This window comes from Marmota flaviventris, chromosome 14 (genome assembly GCF_047511675.1).
Source record: "Marmota flaviventris isolate mMarFla1 chromosome 14, mMarFla1.hap1, whole genome shotgun sequence".
Taxonomy (NCBI): Eukaryota; Metazoa; Chordata; class Mammalia; order Rodentia; family Sciuridae; genus Marmota; species Marmota flaviventris.
The window spans coordinates 82,687,908-82,702,362 of NC_092511.1; the positions used below are offsets into that span (position 1 = coordinate 82,687,908).

At 48.5% G+C, this 14,455-nt stretch overlaps 1 long non-coding RNA gene across 1 annotated transcript; it reads right to left on the minus strand.

Annotated features, from left to right (window-relative positions):
* Positions 1–2,208: 2,208 nt before the first annotated feature.
* On the minus strand, positions 2,209–6,724 carry LOC114082646 (uncharacterized). The gene is made up of 3 exons (XR_003581009.2): positions 6,574–6,724; positions 5,470–5,680; positions 2,209–2,635 (listed from the first exon to the last, which is right to left on the minus strand). It is a non-coding gene; the product is annotated as an uncharacterized lncRNA (long non-coding RNA).
* Positions 6,725–14,455: the final 7,731 nt, after the last annotated feature.

Sequence of the window (14,455 nt, forward strand, 5' to 3'; positions counted from 1 at the left end):
CTCTACCTCACCTGTGCCCAGTGCTCTGCACCAGGGCAGGGCAGCATCAGGCTGGAATGAGGAGTCCATCAGAACTTGACCTTCAGGTGCACGTCTCACTTGCTCCTTGTCCCACTTTCCTGAGGCCCTGAGGCCACCACATTTTCTGTAGAAACTAGCAAAGCACAAGCCTCCCTGAAGCCCAGCAAGGTCAACCACACCTGCTTGGAGGAGCAGGGCTGCCTGAGCCCCAGGGAGCTGCTCCTCCTCCCTGAAATGGATGAGAGGACTGAGCAGCACCACAGAGCTCTGCCTAGGTTCCTCCTGTGGTCTACCCACTCCATCCTGCACAATGCAGCCACCAACCAACTCAGGGCCTTCTCTCCATGACAGTATAGACACTCTGTCACAACCTGTCTATCTGCTGCTTCCTCTGAAAACCTAAACTCTTGGTCTCCTGACCTTTCTCTGCATCTGAAGGGAGCTCCTTCGCTGAGGCTGCTCCACCTTCCCCTGGAACCAGCACCATTCAGCTATAAGAGCTTCACCACAGCTGCACAGTGTCCACCCAATGGCCTAATGCTGTCAGGTGGGGCCCAAGTCAGGCCATCTAGGTGAGATGAGGCTCTGTCACTGACAGACTGTGTCACATCAAGATAGTCTTCAGCCTCCCTTGGCCTCACAGGGCACATCTGTGCAGCTGTTACACCAACAGCATCTTCTTGGCAGTTCTGACTTCAACCCAAACAGGATCAGGCCTTCCAACAGCATCTAACAGACCATGAAAGGCTCTTGATTCTGGTGTTGTGGTCTCCATGGTGACAATGCTCATCATCATCATAAGAAGACTTATGAGCAGGCACCTACTGCTCCTGTTTTGCAGTTCTAGATCAGGTTCCTGGGATTGTTACTGTCTGCTGTGCTTGCTCTCTAGTGACAGTCTGGAGCATCAAGATGTGGGATTTGTAGTCTGGGGTTCCACAGTCTTGAGCATGGATCTTTTCTCCCCAATTTATTAAGCTGTTCCTCTTCTTTCTTCACTAGGCAAGATTCTACAGGAAACTCAGGTGATCCCTCTGCTCAAGTAATAGTTCATAGCTTAAGGACTAATGATGAACAGTTCATCAGGAATTAGAAACACATGCTGGTCTCAGGGAGGTTGACACCTGGCCCATGTGATGCACATGAGATGCCAAAGTTGTGGTTTTGGCAAAGAGAATAAGGGGCCTGAAGAACACTATAGGGTGCAGCGGTACCAGAGGAGGGGGTGTCCTGGGGCTCCTGGTCTAGAGCTGCCAGCCAAGCCTCATGCTCCCCACCCCAAATATTTCTAGAGCCTCTGTGAGACCCTCAGCAGCTGCCAGGGTCTCTCAGGCCCAGAGGCAGCACTCAGCAGTTGGGCAGGGTCACACATGACCCTGTGAGAAGCAGCACAGGAGGTCCTAGTGGTTCTGCAGCTCCAGTCACCAGCATCCCCTGTGTCTCTCCTCTCAGCCTTTGCAGGTGCTGAGCAAGGAAGGGAACTTCCCTGGACCCTGAGCACCCATGCTAGGAGCCTCCCCCACTATATTCTCAGAGTAGATCCTTGGTCGAGTGGAGGCAGGGGTGGGGGTCATGACAAGAGCCATGTCTCTCCACCACCTCTACTAGTGCTGCTGGTCCACAGCTATCACAGCATATCTGATTTCTCAGCATCAGAAACAAATGTCACCAGCCACCTGTGGGAAGTTGGAGTTTCGCATCACCATCACCTGGAGGGCTGTGGTGCCCTCCTCCTGTAACATACCTGTGCCATGGGTCAAGTTTGCCTTTCCTGCCCATGGCACTCTGAGGAGCATCAGCATCCAGACACTCAGAGAGGGTGTGATTGAGACAGAAATCTTCACAGCAGGACCTATTGTGTGCTGCAGGACCTGGAACAATACGTGCATGATGGTGGCTTCCACTGGTCCTCCAAACACAGCCTCTCCCACAACCCACTTGGGGAGGACCTCCTGCAGACTCTTGGAGTCTCCCTCAAGATGTACTTCACCTTAATAAGATGTCCCTGATGGCAAGGAGGAATGTCTTAGGAAGTAAGGGGCATGTGACTTTCTACTCTTGCAACTCTAGACCCTGCAGGGTAGGAGGTCTTGATCCCAGCCATAGAATGTCTCCCTGAGTCTACTACAGAATACCTTCAAGTGTATCCTAAAGCTTTATTAACTCAGCACCCGGCAGACAGCAAACAACCGGAAATGTAAAATTCTTTATTGCTTGTGCCAGGTTGTATAATTCAACTATAACAAGTAGGTTTATGCTCCACATTTGATGTTTGAGAGCAGGAGGTCTGGGTGAACACCAGGACTGAGGAACGGTGATGGACACTTGTCAAAAGAACATGAGAGCTGTCCCTCAATGGATGTAACACAAAATCAGGAACAATCAGAATGAAGCAGAGTAGGGACACTATTTTAAGCCCTGACCCTGCAAACACCAGCTCAGCAGAGGCTATAGCTTTGCTCTGGAGCCCAGGATGGAGAAGGGTGAAGGGCACAGGCACAGGGAGGACTTCTTAGTTTTCTGCTCCATGACATGCTTTCTCAGGATCATGTCCCATGTGTGGTGTTTGATTTCAGACCTGGCAGCCAAAAGTCACTGTTTTAGACAACATTTACTGCAAGTGGGAGAAAAAGACAGTTATTTAAGGTGATTGTTTATGCTCTTCTTTAGACTGTGTTATGGTTTGCATATGGGGTATCCCTCAGGGAGCCATTTTGAAAAACACAAGGGGATCTTCTCTGGGCAGGTAGCCAGAGAGATTTTAGGTGTCATTAGGAATATCTGTGGCTCCCCCACACAATAGATTGCCCAAGGCACCTGAACTTTACCTTTGCTCTTCCAGGAAGGTCTCTCATGGTCCCAAGGAAAGTGGGCTTAACCCATTGGGAACTGGACAGCCCACCTTTTTAACCTTTTTTAAAAAAATTCTATCGAAGGCCTTTGATGTCCACAATATAAATAAAGCAGGTGCAGGCTCCATTGTACCAGAGTACAGAAGTGCACTCCATTGTATGATCTGCTGGCCCCTCCCACCCCCCGTTTTTGAAATCATTTAAAGTGTCTTGTAGGTTTTTTTGTTGTTGTTGTTATTCTATTTTTATTAGATTTTATTTCTCAGCCAGCCCGTCCCATTGAGGGGAACCCCACTCCCAGTGCCTATGCAGGACATATGGGAGACTGTCCCCATAAAGGTCCTGTGTTAATGCAGAAATATTCAGAGGTGAAATGAGAAGATTTTGGGAGCTGAGCCTGATCAGTCCTTCCTGGCCTGAGTGGACTAACTGGGTGGTGACTGAGGGCAGGGGGTAGTGGCTGGAGCAGGTGGTCACTAGGGGTGAGCCCTGGAAGGTGCGTCCTCCCTGAGGTCCCTTCCCCTCTGTCCTTGCACTTTTTGGCCACTATGAGTGAAGCAGCTCTCCTCCCCCACACCCTTCTGCGCTGATGTTCTGCCCACCTGGGCCCAGAGCAATGGGGTCAGCTGACCATGGACGGAAATTCTGAACCCATGAGCCCAAGTCAACTTTTCCTGACTATGTTAGATTTGTGCTGAATTTTTGCCACAACAAAGAAAAACCGACCAACACAGACTGGTGATTAGAAGGATTTCCCTTGAATTCAGGCATCTGTGGCTCCTAAATGCTTCTAAGGAGGTTTCTAGGCCTAGAAGAAAAATGAACCTATTATCTGGGTGGGGGTGGGGGGTGTCCTGTCCCTCTGTAGACCATAAATCACAGCCCTGGCCTGTACTAGGATCTGATCAGTCATTCAGAATTTCCAGGCCTGTGATGTGACCCAATTCCTTAGTGTCCAGGTAGCAAAGAAACCTCTCACCTTCATAAAAATCTGAATAACTTCCTATGAATGAGAAAGTTCTAGTCAGTTCACATTAACACTGAGTTAAAACATCCCTAAGGATCATCTGAACAGGATTTTAAATCAGCCACAATAAAAGTGCATCAACCAGCAATTGCAAATGTGTTTGAAGCAAATGAAGAACAAACAGAAAGCATCAGCCAGGGAACAGAAACTGTGCAAGGACAGAAAAAGGAAAGTTCCAGAACTGAAAACTCCATTCACCATAGTAAGAGCCCAGTGGGGAGCTGAGCAGGTGAATGGAGCAGACAGAGGAAGTAGGCAGCAGGAGGGACAGCCATGGTCACACCCAGCTAGAGAACCCTGGAGACAGCCTAGTGGGCCAGAGAACAGGGACTCAGATGACCAGGAGGTGCCTGCCAGCCCACCCCACAGCACACTGCCAGCTTCTGAAGAGAGAAACAGAGACCTTAAAAGCTGGGAGGGAAAAGCGACTCCTTAGCTTTATGGGAGAAGCAACTGGGATGAACAGAGAATTTCTCCCCTGAAAACAGGAAGGACAAAGGAAAGGACACACTTTCAAGTGTTGAGGAAAAAGACTGTGGACCCAGAACTCCAGATCCAGGAAATTGTTCAGCAATCAAGGTAAACTCAAGAGCCCTCAGTTGTAGAAACATGAAGAGACCCCAACGTGGCTGCGAAGTGCTCTATAGAGAATAGAGACATGACAGGCGCAGGGATGAGGAACACAGGATGGGGAAGGACCATAAAGTATGGACAAGTGACAAGCATTTGAGACCTGGGTCTGACCATTGCACATTGTGGACATCTGTCCAAACATCACTGTGACACTCCAGGTCACCAGGGAAATGCAATTAAAACACATGAGAAAACAGCCCCCTTGAGGGATGGCCAAGTCCAGGAGGGAGCACCCCACATATAGCAGAAGGGGAGCCCAGGCCCCATCCCTGCTGCTGAGCTGGTCCTGGCTGCAGTCAAAACCACTCCCAGCAGCTGAATGTTCTGGGGAGTGTCCACAAGCTATCTCCAAGATGGAGGCAGGATGTGCAAGACAATGTGACAGATTCTGATAATACAAGACATTCTGCTATGAAATAAAAGATGATGAATGTACACATCTAGAAATAAATAAAATTCTGTACCTGAAAACTTACAGGAACTGTGTTCAGCATTGAAAACTTGGAAGACTCAATTGTGCCTTTCAGTAGGGGAATGGATCAATACTGTTATAGAGCCAGTAAATAGAATATTACTCAGCACTGAAGAGAACACAGCGATCAAGCTGGGTGCAATGATGCTCACAGGTAACCTGTCATCCTCTTTCCCCAGCATCTAGGAGGCTGAGGAAAGAGGATGACAAGTTTAAGGCCAAGTTCAGCAACTTAGCAAGGACCTAACAACTCTAAGAGATCCCATCTCAAAATTTAAAAATAAAATAAATAGGACTGTGAATGTAGCTAAGTGGTAGCACCTGCCTGGATTCAGTACCAAGTTTGAAGAAAAATCTAAAAAGAAAAAAGAAGGAAAGGAAACACCTACCAATCATGTCATGGAAACCCCTAGAGGAAGCTTAGGTGCACAGCACTCAGGTGGGAGCCAGTCTGAACATCTCACCTGCTGTAAATTCCAGGCCCCTGTCACTCTGCCCAGGTGAAACTAAAGGATGGAAAATCATGAAGGTCCACAGCATATAGGGGGGAGAGGAACAGCTGGAGCTCAGACAGGATGAGGGTGGGACCTGCACTGTGCCAGGCCACACTGTTGGACTCACGTCACTGTCCACTTGTCTAGTTCCACAGAATGCACAAAGTGACCCTGGTGTGACCTGTAGACATGGGCAGAGGTTGATGGATTGTAACAAAAGCAACAGCGTCTGGGGTGGTGATGGAGGGGCTGGGGGAGCAGGGGGTCATGGGAGAACCCTATACTTCACTCCAATTTTCCGGGATGCTTAAACTACACTAAAAAATAAAGTCTAAAATATTCCCATGTGGGACACATGGAGAGGCCTATCTTTGCTGCACAACCCCTGATACTGCCTAATTCAGTCTCTTCAGGTCTTTAATTACTTTCTCTATCATACAGTGAGCTCATTGCCTGCTGAGGCTGAGCTGAAGGTTCAGGGTGCAGAGGAGCCCCTCTGGATCCTCTGACTGACCCTCCTTGTAGTGCTCAGGGCCTGGCTGCCTCTGAGCAGTGCCCTCAGCAGGTGGAGGCAGGAGGAGGAGCAGCTGGGGCAGCCCAGCCTCACACTTCTGCTCCCTGGGAGGTTTTTGTCATGGCCTGTATCACTGTAGGAGGGGAACTGCTACCTTGTAGACAGTAATAATTGGCAACATCTTCAGGCTCCAGGCTTCTGATAGTGAGAGTGAAATCTGTCCCATATCCACTGTCACTGAACCTCGAGGGGACCCCAGATTCCAAACCATCTGCACCATAGATGAGGAGCTTAGGAGCTTGTCCTGGTTTCTGCTGATACCAGTTTAAATAACTGCTAATGCCCTGACTGGCCCTGCAGATGATGGTGACTCTGTCTCCACGAGACACAGGCAAGGAGGATGGAGACTGGGTCAACGTGATGCCACATTTGACACCTAATATTAGAAACATAAAAGAAATATCCTTGTAAGTAGTGATGTTCCAAGAGGACTTTCCTGAGTAGCCAGGCAGCACTGACCACACCGTGATTAGTAAATCCCCAGTGCTGTCCCTCCTTACCTGGGAGGCAGAGCAACAGGAGCCCCAGGAGCTGAGCAGGGGCCTTCATGGCCATGCTGTGTCCTGACAGGGACTGACTCCTGCACAGGGTGTGAGCAGCCTCTTAAGAAGTCCTCAGGGCAGTGGGCTGTGCTGTGGGCACATGCAAATCAGCAGGGCTGGGCAGGCTGGGCACAGCTGCAGGGAGACTCCTCCTGGTCAATCAACACAGGCTCCGTGTGTCCAGGTGTCCCAGGTCAGACCAGGCAGCTCAGATTTGCTTGGGGGAACATGGTTCCCTAGGGTCACAGGACACAGCCAGTCCCCTGAGCTGTGAGGGTCAGCAAAGAACCACCAGAGCTTCATCTCAGCCAGAGTCCAATTTGCTTAGAAATGAATGAAAGGAATATTATATACCACATACATAATATTTAGGAGATGATTTATATGGATATGTCTGTGTTTATTCTGCATCTCTAGTATATGTCTGCACATAGATATGCCATGACTTTTGGTTTAATGTGTGATGTTTTTCTTTTTCCTTTGCTACTTTGTCAGTTCTGGATCTACACAGAGTCTCTTACTTGCTAGGCCAGCAATGAGCTACACCCAAATTGGTTTCATTTTATTTATATACAGTGATTCTATAATTTTCCTGGGGTGGCCTTGAACCTGCAGTCCTCCTCCCTCAGTCTCAAGAAGTACAGGACTATAGGTGTGTGCCACCCTGCCCATGGGACTCTAAGTTCAGACACCCTGAGCCTGGGCAGGTAAAGCTGGCATCTCTTGCCTAAACCCACAGATGCCTCTCCACTCTCAGGACTGAGCATGAGCACCATGGAGTTCAGGACCTGCACAGGGTCCACCTGCTGCCTGGAACAGTGACCTTCCCATTGCTCAGGACACTGGGTGACCCATGGGGCTATGATTACAGATAGGAGCAGGTTTCATACAGATGGGCAGTTATTCTTGACCCCAAGGGGACAGAAGTTCTGTGTCCAGAGCTAGGCAAGGGCAGCTCCTGCCTACTGGCGTCCCCCACACAGGGCAGAAGAGCTGGCTCAGTGACTGCATGGACACGAGACAAACCCATCCACAGCGGCTGCTGGCCACCCCTCTGACTGGACAGACAGAGGTGCCTCTGGCAGGTCACAGCTGACATGATGCAGGGACTCTGTTCAGAGTGGACCATGGCGGCCACACATACAGCCCTGAACACCTGCTCCTCTCCTTTCTGGTCTCTAAAGACCACCAGGCACCACCTTTGACTCTCCCATGAGAATCCAAGGGGTGGAGTCAGAGGCAGGACAAGGGCCAGGATGTGCAGGAGAACAGGGTTGTGACCCACATGAGGACAGCCATGTGGGGAGTGAGGAGTGACAGGTGTGAACTCAGAGTAGGAGGGGACAGGCAGAGAAGACCCAGGCAGGAGGGCAGAGGAGAGACAGTGTAGGAGCCCAGGATCCAGGGAGAAGGGGTGGGAGGGGGAGGGAGGGTGTGACTTCAGAGCTGTCCCCAACCTGCTCCCCTGAGGGTCCTCAGACTGTCAGCAGCCCTGTGCACAAGCAGCATCTTAGTGGAGGTTTGTCCCCTAGTGGGGAAAGGAAGAAGTTCAAGTTCCTTGAAGGAAGTGTGGCTGCTGGGGGCCAGAATGACCTGTGTCCCTGCCCCACAGCCCTCCCAGGCAGGCAGGGTGTGCATAGGGCAGCAGGAGGCAGCAGGAGCTCAGCAGCCAGGCCCAGTCCCGATGGTGCCAGGCTGGTCACTGCTAATGCTGTTGCTGAGTCAGTAAGGGGCAGTGACCTGTCTTCTAGGACAAAGAAAGAAAGACTAACATGAGTGAGACCCTGTGTGTTTTCAATTTACCAGAAGTGAGTGCTCTCTCCAAGTTTCTGATGGATAGTGAGAGGGACATCACTGGACAAAGGCAGGAGGAAGTGCCCTGGTGGATCAGGAGGCAGTAGGTGGTGTCAGGGTGCAGGAGGGATCTTACTACCATCCTGGCAGTCAGGAGGGCAGCATAGTACCTTAGTGTCTGTTTTGCAGAGGACAAGGTGGCCACTCCCTGGAAGTCCTCTTAGGCCTGAGCCCTAAGCAAGGAGCGACAAAGTGTCTCAGTGGACATCCTGGCCATGCCCTGGACTTGCTTTGCACAGAAGTGTCCATGCTTTGGCTCAGGCCTGCCTGGCCTCCTCCAAGGCTCTGCACTGTCCCCCCTGAGCCCAGCCTGGTGTCCAGCATCCCCTGGGCTCTGCTGGTGCTTCTGCTGCACCTGGAGGCTGCCCTCCCTGGCAGCTGGTGCTGTGGCTGCTGCACCTGCAGGGCCTGGTGAGCGTCCTGCTCAGGAGAGTGGGCGGCAGCTCCAGGACACACACAGGGGACTGTGCAGGCAACATCCATACGATCGTGGATGTGTGTGTGTGTTTACAGGTGTGTGTATGTGTAGAAGTGCCATTTGAAGGCTTGTGCTACAAACATCTTCACATAAGTTATTTTTTCTTTGTTTTTCACTTTTAGAGTGGAATATGGTTATGTTAAAATGGAAATTGTTACCTTGGAATAAGCTAACAGTGGAAAATAGATTATATTCTTAACCATATAAGACAATGTTGTTCTGGTTTCAACATTTTTTTTAGTTGAATGACATGCCTGATAACTGAATGAGCATTATTAGATTTTGATCACTAGTTTAATGAGAACCTATCAAATACCTCTTCTATACAATGTTTTTGCTGAATATTCAAATCAGACTAATTTCCATGGGGGTTGGTCTAGGGAGGTGTTTCACCATGCTCATCTGCCCACACACTCAGGACTGGCTTTGCACACACTCAGAGGCTGCTGCAGACAGGGAAATTGTTCCTGGAGTATTGGCTGCTCATCAATATGGTGACAGTCCTGGTGTCAGAATGTCATGCTGCTTCTACAGGAATGCAGGATGCTTGAAGTCAGGGGTTTGTGGGGGCTCCCACTGATATTCCAAAGGAAGTCCTGGGAGGCCAGACAAAGTGTCCTGAGGTCAGACTCCCTGCAGAGTGCCTCTGAGAGGGCCATGCATGCCCAAGGAGAAGGAAGCAGAGGCCGCAGTGGAGATCCTGGAGACTAGAGTTGCAATAACACAGACCATCTGCTGAGGAAAGCCTCAGGGAGAGCAGAGACCAGCCCAGAGGGAACCATGGGGTTGAACCTGCAGAGCCCCAGGGCGGGAGCTCTCAAGCCCTTTGGCGAGACCCTCACCAGGCCAAGTGCAGCAGACTCTGGGAGGGGCTACAGGACTTGTTTTCTCAGCTGGATCCTGGTCTGGCTTTTGTCCCATCACTTCTAGAGTGGGATGAAATACTAAAGTGAAAGAGGATGCCCCTATTTCTCTTACTTTTTGTTCTTTTTTAAAATTTTGGAGTGGAAATGTTTGAAGTGTCCCTTCATACATTGGATATATGCAATGTGCTTTTGATTTTTACAGGGTTCACACTGAGAGTTTGCCTTGAACTTGGACTTTTGAGCAATCCTGGAACTTTTTAAGATTATGGGAATTCATGGAAATGAGCCAAATGTATTTCACATTGTGAGATGTGAGCATTGGGGGCCCAGGGACAGATGTTATGATGTAGATATGAGATATCCCCCCAAAACTGATCTGTGAGACAATGCAAGGATATTTCTAGGTGAAATAATTGTGTTATGAGAGTCTTTCCCTAATCACCAATCAGTGCATTAATCCCCTGATGGAGATTAACTGGGTGGTTCCAGTAGGCAGGCAGGGTGTGCTGGAGGTTGGTCTTTGGGGACCTTCCTTTGAGTGATATATTTTCTCCTTCATCTGCAGTTTCTCTCTCCTGGCTTCCTGGTGACACTTCCTAAACCCTATTCTTCCAAGTCTCTCTTCTTCCAGAATCTTCTGCCTCACCGGGGGCCCATGGCAATGCAGTCAGCTGTCTATCGACTGAGACCTTTGAACAGTGAGCCCCAAATAAATTTATCCTCCTCTAATTGTTCTTGCCAGGTCTTCTGGTAACAGCAGCATAAAAGTGACTAAAACAACTTCCAACATTGTTAGGGTGGAAGCTTATGGGGCTTGAGGGGAGTGGGGTTGGAGGCAGCCTGAGAGAGAAGGCGTGGGCTGGGGTGACCATGTGGACCCATGGACATGGCCCATAGGAAGGGAGCTCAGGACCAGAGTCAGTTTCATGGGGTTCAGTTTCTTTTTTTTCTTTTCTTTCTTTCTTTATTTCTTTTTCTTTCTTTTTTTTTTTTTTTTTTTGGAGGATACATTGGTTTGGGCTCAGAACTCCAGAGGTTCTGTTCAGGATTCCAATACTCTGGTGACAAAGTGAGGCCCATGGCAGAAAGGGCATGGAAGGAGGAAGCTGCTCACATCATGGTACTTAGGAAGCAGAGAAAGAGAGGGAGAGAGACAGAGATATAGAGGTGCCAGGGTGACAATATGGACTTCTCCAGGCATGTCCCCGGTAGCCTGACTTCCTCCAGGAATACCCAGCATGCTTAGAGTTACTACCCAGTTAGTCCATTGAACTATAAATCCACTAAATGGATTAATCCACCAATGAGGCTACAGCATTCATAATCTCATCATTTCACCTCAAGATTCCTGCATTCATGGAAGTTTACACCAGAGTGTTCAGCATCTGGACCCCAGAAGCTCAATCATGCAAATTGCATTTAGTCCATCTGCAAGTATCCCCATAGTCTAAAAAATTCCTGCATGTCCAAAAGTTCAAGGCAAACTCTTGATCGGAGCCCAGTGATGGGCAAGAGGATGAAAATTTTTAAAAATTTGATTTTTTTATCACTAGGGATTGAAGCCAGGGACACTTAATTATTGAGCCACATCCTGGGGAATTTTATTTTTTATTTTTTTAATTTTTGAGACAGCATCATGCTAAGTTGCTTAAGACTTTACTGAAGCTGGTGTTGAGCTTGTAATCCTGCCATAGGTTCCCAAGTTGCTGGACTTCAGATGTGCAACCCCATGGCCTTTCTTTTCCTCTTTTTCTCCTTAGTCACTAAGACCCTGTGTCCACCATTCTGAGTGGCAGGGAAGCTAGAACTTGTTCATCCTGTCTTGGAGGAATGAGGACACTGGATGTGAGCCATGTGAGTCTGGTCTGCAGGTCTCCAGTGCTTCAACCCTGCTCCTCCTAGCTGAGTGAGGAGCACCTTGATCCTGGTCACCCTGAGGCCCATTAATGGAAAAACCAAACTCCAGGGACCTCGTCCTCCTTCCCAGTCCTTCACTCCAAGGACCCCTTTCAAGTGCAGTTTCCCAGGGAGGCATCTGCTCAGACTTCACACATGCTACTTCTCACTGGCTGTTAGAAGTACAGGTTTTAACAAATTGCCCATTGATGACTCATTCTGAGTCTGTACTGGGTGCCCATTGTCCTATGGACAAAGTCCACTGGAACAACGGGCAGTGGGAGGAGGTGAAATGACAGCTCCATGGAAAGTGTGAGCTGTGACAGGGGGTGATTGAGTGGAGACTGCAATAACCCCAGAGCAGTCTGGACTCATAATTTCCAGGGACAACATGGAGGGTGCCTGCCCGCTACACTGTGCACTGGCACCCTCTTGTGGTCATGTGTGGAGATGCGGGCTGAGAATTTTCCTGTTGACAAGGTCATTTTACAGCAATATACACTTTCTTGCATATATGAATAATATTTTGCTCTTGTGGTGCTTGTTTAGATAAAACAATCACAAGTGATTTTGAGTCACTTTACAGGACTGTGGTTATATTTGTTAATGATGCATAGTGAGATGTTAGCAGTCCAAAAAGTGAGATTGAGCTTCCATGACTAGAATTCAGATACCACACAGAATTTTGCCACTCAACACAATCTATGTGGCAATGTAGGGACCATAGAGTCATGGTGCTTGGAGTCCAGGCAATTCAGTGAATCTTTGGTTGAAGCATACAATTGTTGAACTCTTCCAGCATGTTCCTTGGGGTGTGGTTAATGGTAATTCTGAATTATCATTAAATTAAATTAAATTAAATGATCAATTAAATTAAATCATCAATTTAATTAAGAGGGATGGAAGATGCAGGGGGGGAAATGAAGGAGTCATCATTTAACAGCTACTAGACAAAATCAGTAAAAGAATCAACCAGTCTTCAACATTTGCTTAAACCATGAACAAAACTCTAGGTGGATATCACCTGCCCACTGTGTCTCACTCTCCAGGAACATTTCTAAATGTTAACCCCACACAATCCATAATCACAAAGAATTCTCCTGAGGGCTACCCTTTCCCATTACTCTCCCTTCTGTGAGCATCACCCCCTTTTGTTCATAGTACCTGTGTTTTTAGGGCAAAAGATGCATGCTTTCCTTCCATGTGTTTCCTTAACAACAACACCATGTTCACTGGGCATGTTTTCTGCTGCCATAGATCCTTGACACTGGTCACTGCAGAAGCTTCTCCCCAGGCCTGGTGTTGCTCAGAGAAACAACTGTTAAGCCTCAATGGCCTCCTTTAACCAAACCACCCAAGGACCTTCAGAGCCTGGCTGCCCCTGAGGGGTGCCCTCAGCAGAAGGAGACAGCAAGAGGAGAAGCTGGGGCAGCACAGCCTCATACTTCTGCTCCTTGGGAGGTTTATGTCATGGCCTGTGTCACTGTGAGAGAGGAACTGCTATGCTATTGACAGTAATAAGTGGTAGCATCTTCAGGCTCCAGGCTGCTGATGGTGAGAGAATACTCTGTTCCAGATCCACTGCCACTGAACCTCTATAAGACCCCAGATTAAAATCCACATGCAACATTGATCAAGGGCTTAGGAACTTGTCCTGTTTTCAGCTGATACCAGCATAATGAACTAAAGAACAATTTTCACTGGTCCTTTTTGTGATGATGTCCAGTTCTCCTTGAGATTTAGACAGAGAGGATGGAGACTGGATCATCATGATGTCACATCTGGCACATGAAATTGGACGCATAAAAAGAAATATGCTCACAATTAATTGTGCTATAAGAGGATTTCCATGAAGAGCCTCATAATATTGAACACACTAGATAGAGTAAATTGCAATTGTTGTCCCTCCTTAACTGGGATGCAAAGCAGCAGGAGCCCCAGGAGCTGAACAGGGGCCCTCATGGCCAAGCTGTGTCCTGACAGGGACTGATTCCTGCACAGGGTGTGACCTGCCTATTAAGAAATCCTCAGGGCAGTGGGCTATGCTGTATGCACATGCAAATCTGCAGGGCTGGGCATGGCTGGGCACAGCTGCAGGGCGGGCTCCTCTCAGTAGTAGCATAGGCCCAGTGACTCAGTTTAGATGAAGACAATACAGACTTTCCCATGGGGAGTGCTTTTCTTCCTGATAGACACAGGAGAGTATCATTCTACTGACATTTCTCCAGTGCTGTCTTCATTTATGTTAATTTTTCTCTGGATCTTCCTGTAAGACAGGACCTGACAGAAACAATCAAAGGAACATACACATATTTAGGTTGCAGAATTGGGTGACTGTCACTGTAATTTAGATGGAAAGGAGTCATTGTCCTTGGTGCCCTGATGACCTTGGTGTGTGTGTTGTCAGCATTACACTAGAATGTAATGGGGAGAAGAGAACCAGAAAGGGAAGCTTCAGGATGTGAGAAAGTGACTAAATTCCCATCATTGCTAGTCCTATCATGTCACCCCCAACCCACACTTGTGTCCCTTCCACTTCTGAATTATCTGTCCCATCACTTAAATCAAAGGCAGCACTAGTCAGAATATTCTCCTTCCACTTCTGCACTTTGTGACAACCACGCAGCTCTGTGTAAAATTATGCATTTCCATGGTGGGTGTCCTGGAGCATTCTCAGTTATTCCTTTTGGGTTTAAAACTACTTCCCCCAACCTCTTCCCTTTAGAAGCAGAGACCCTTCTTGAGA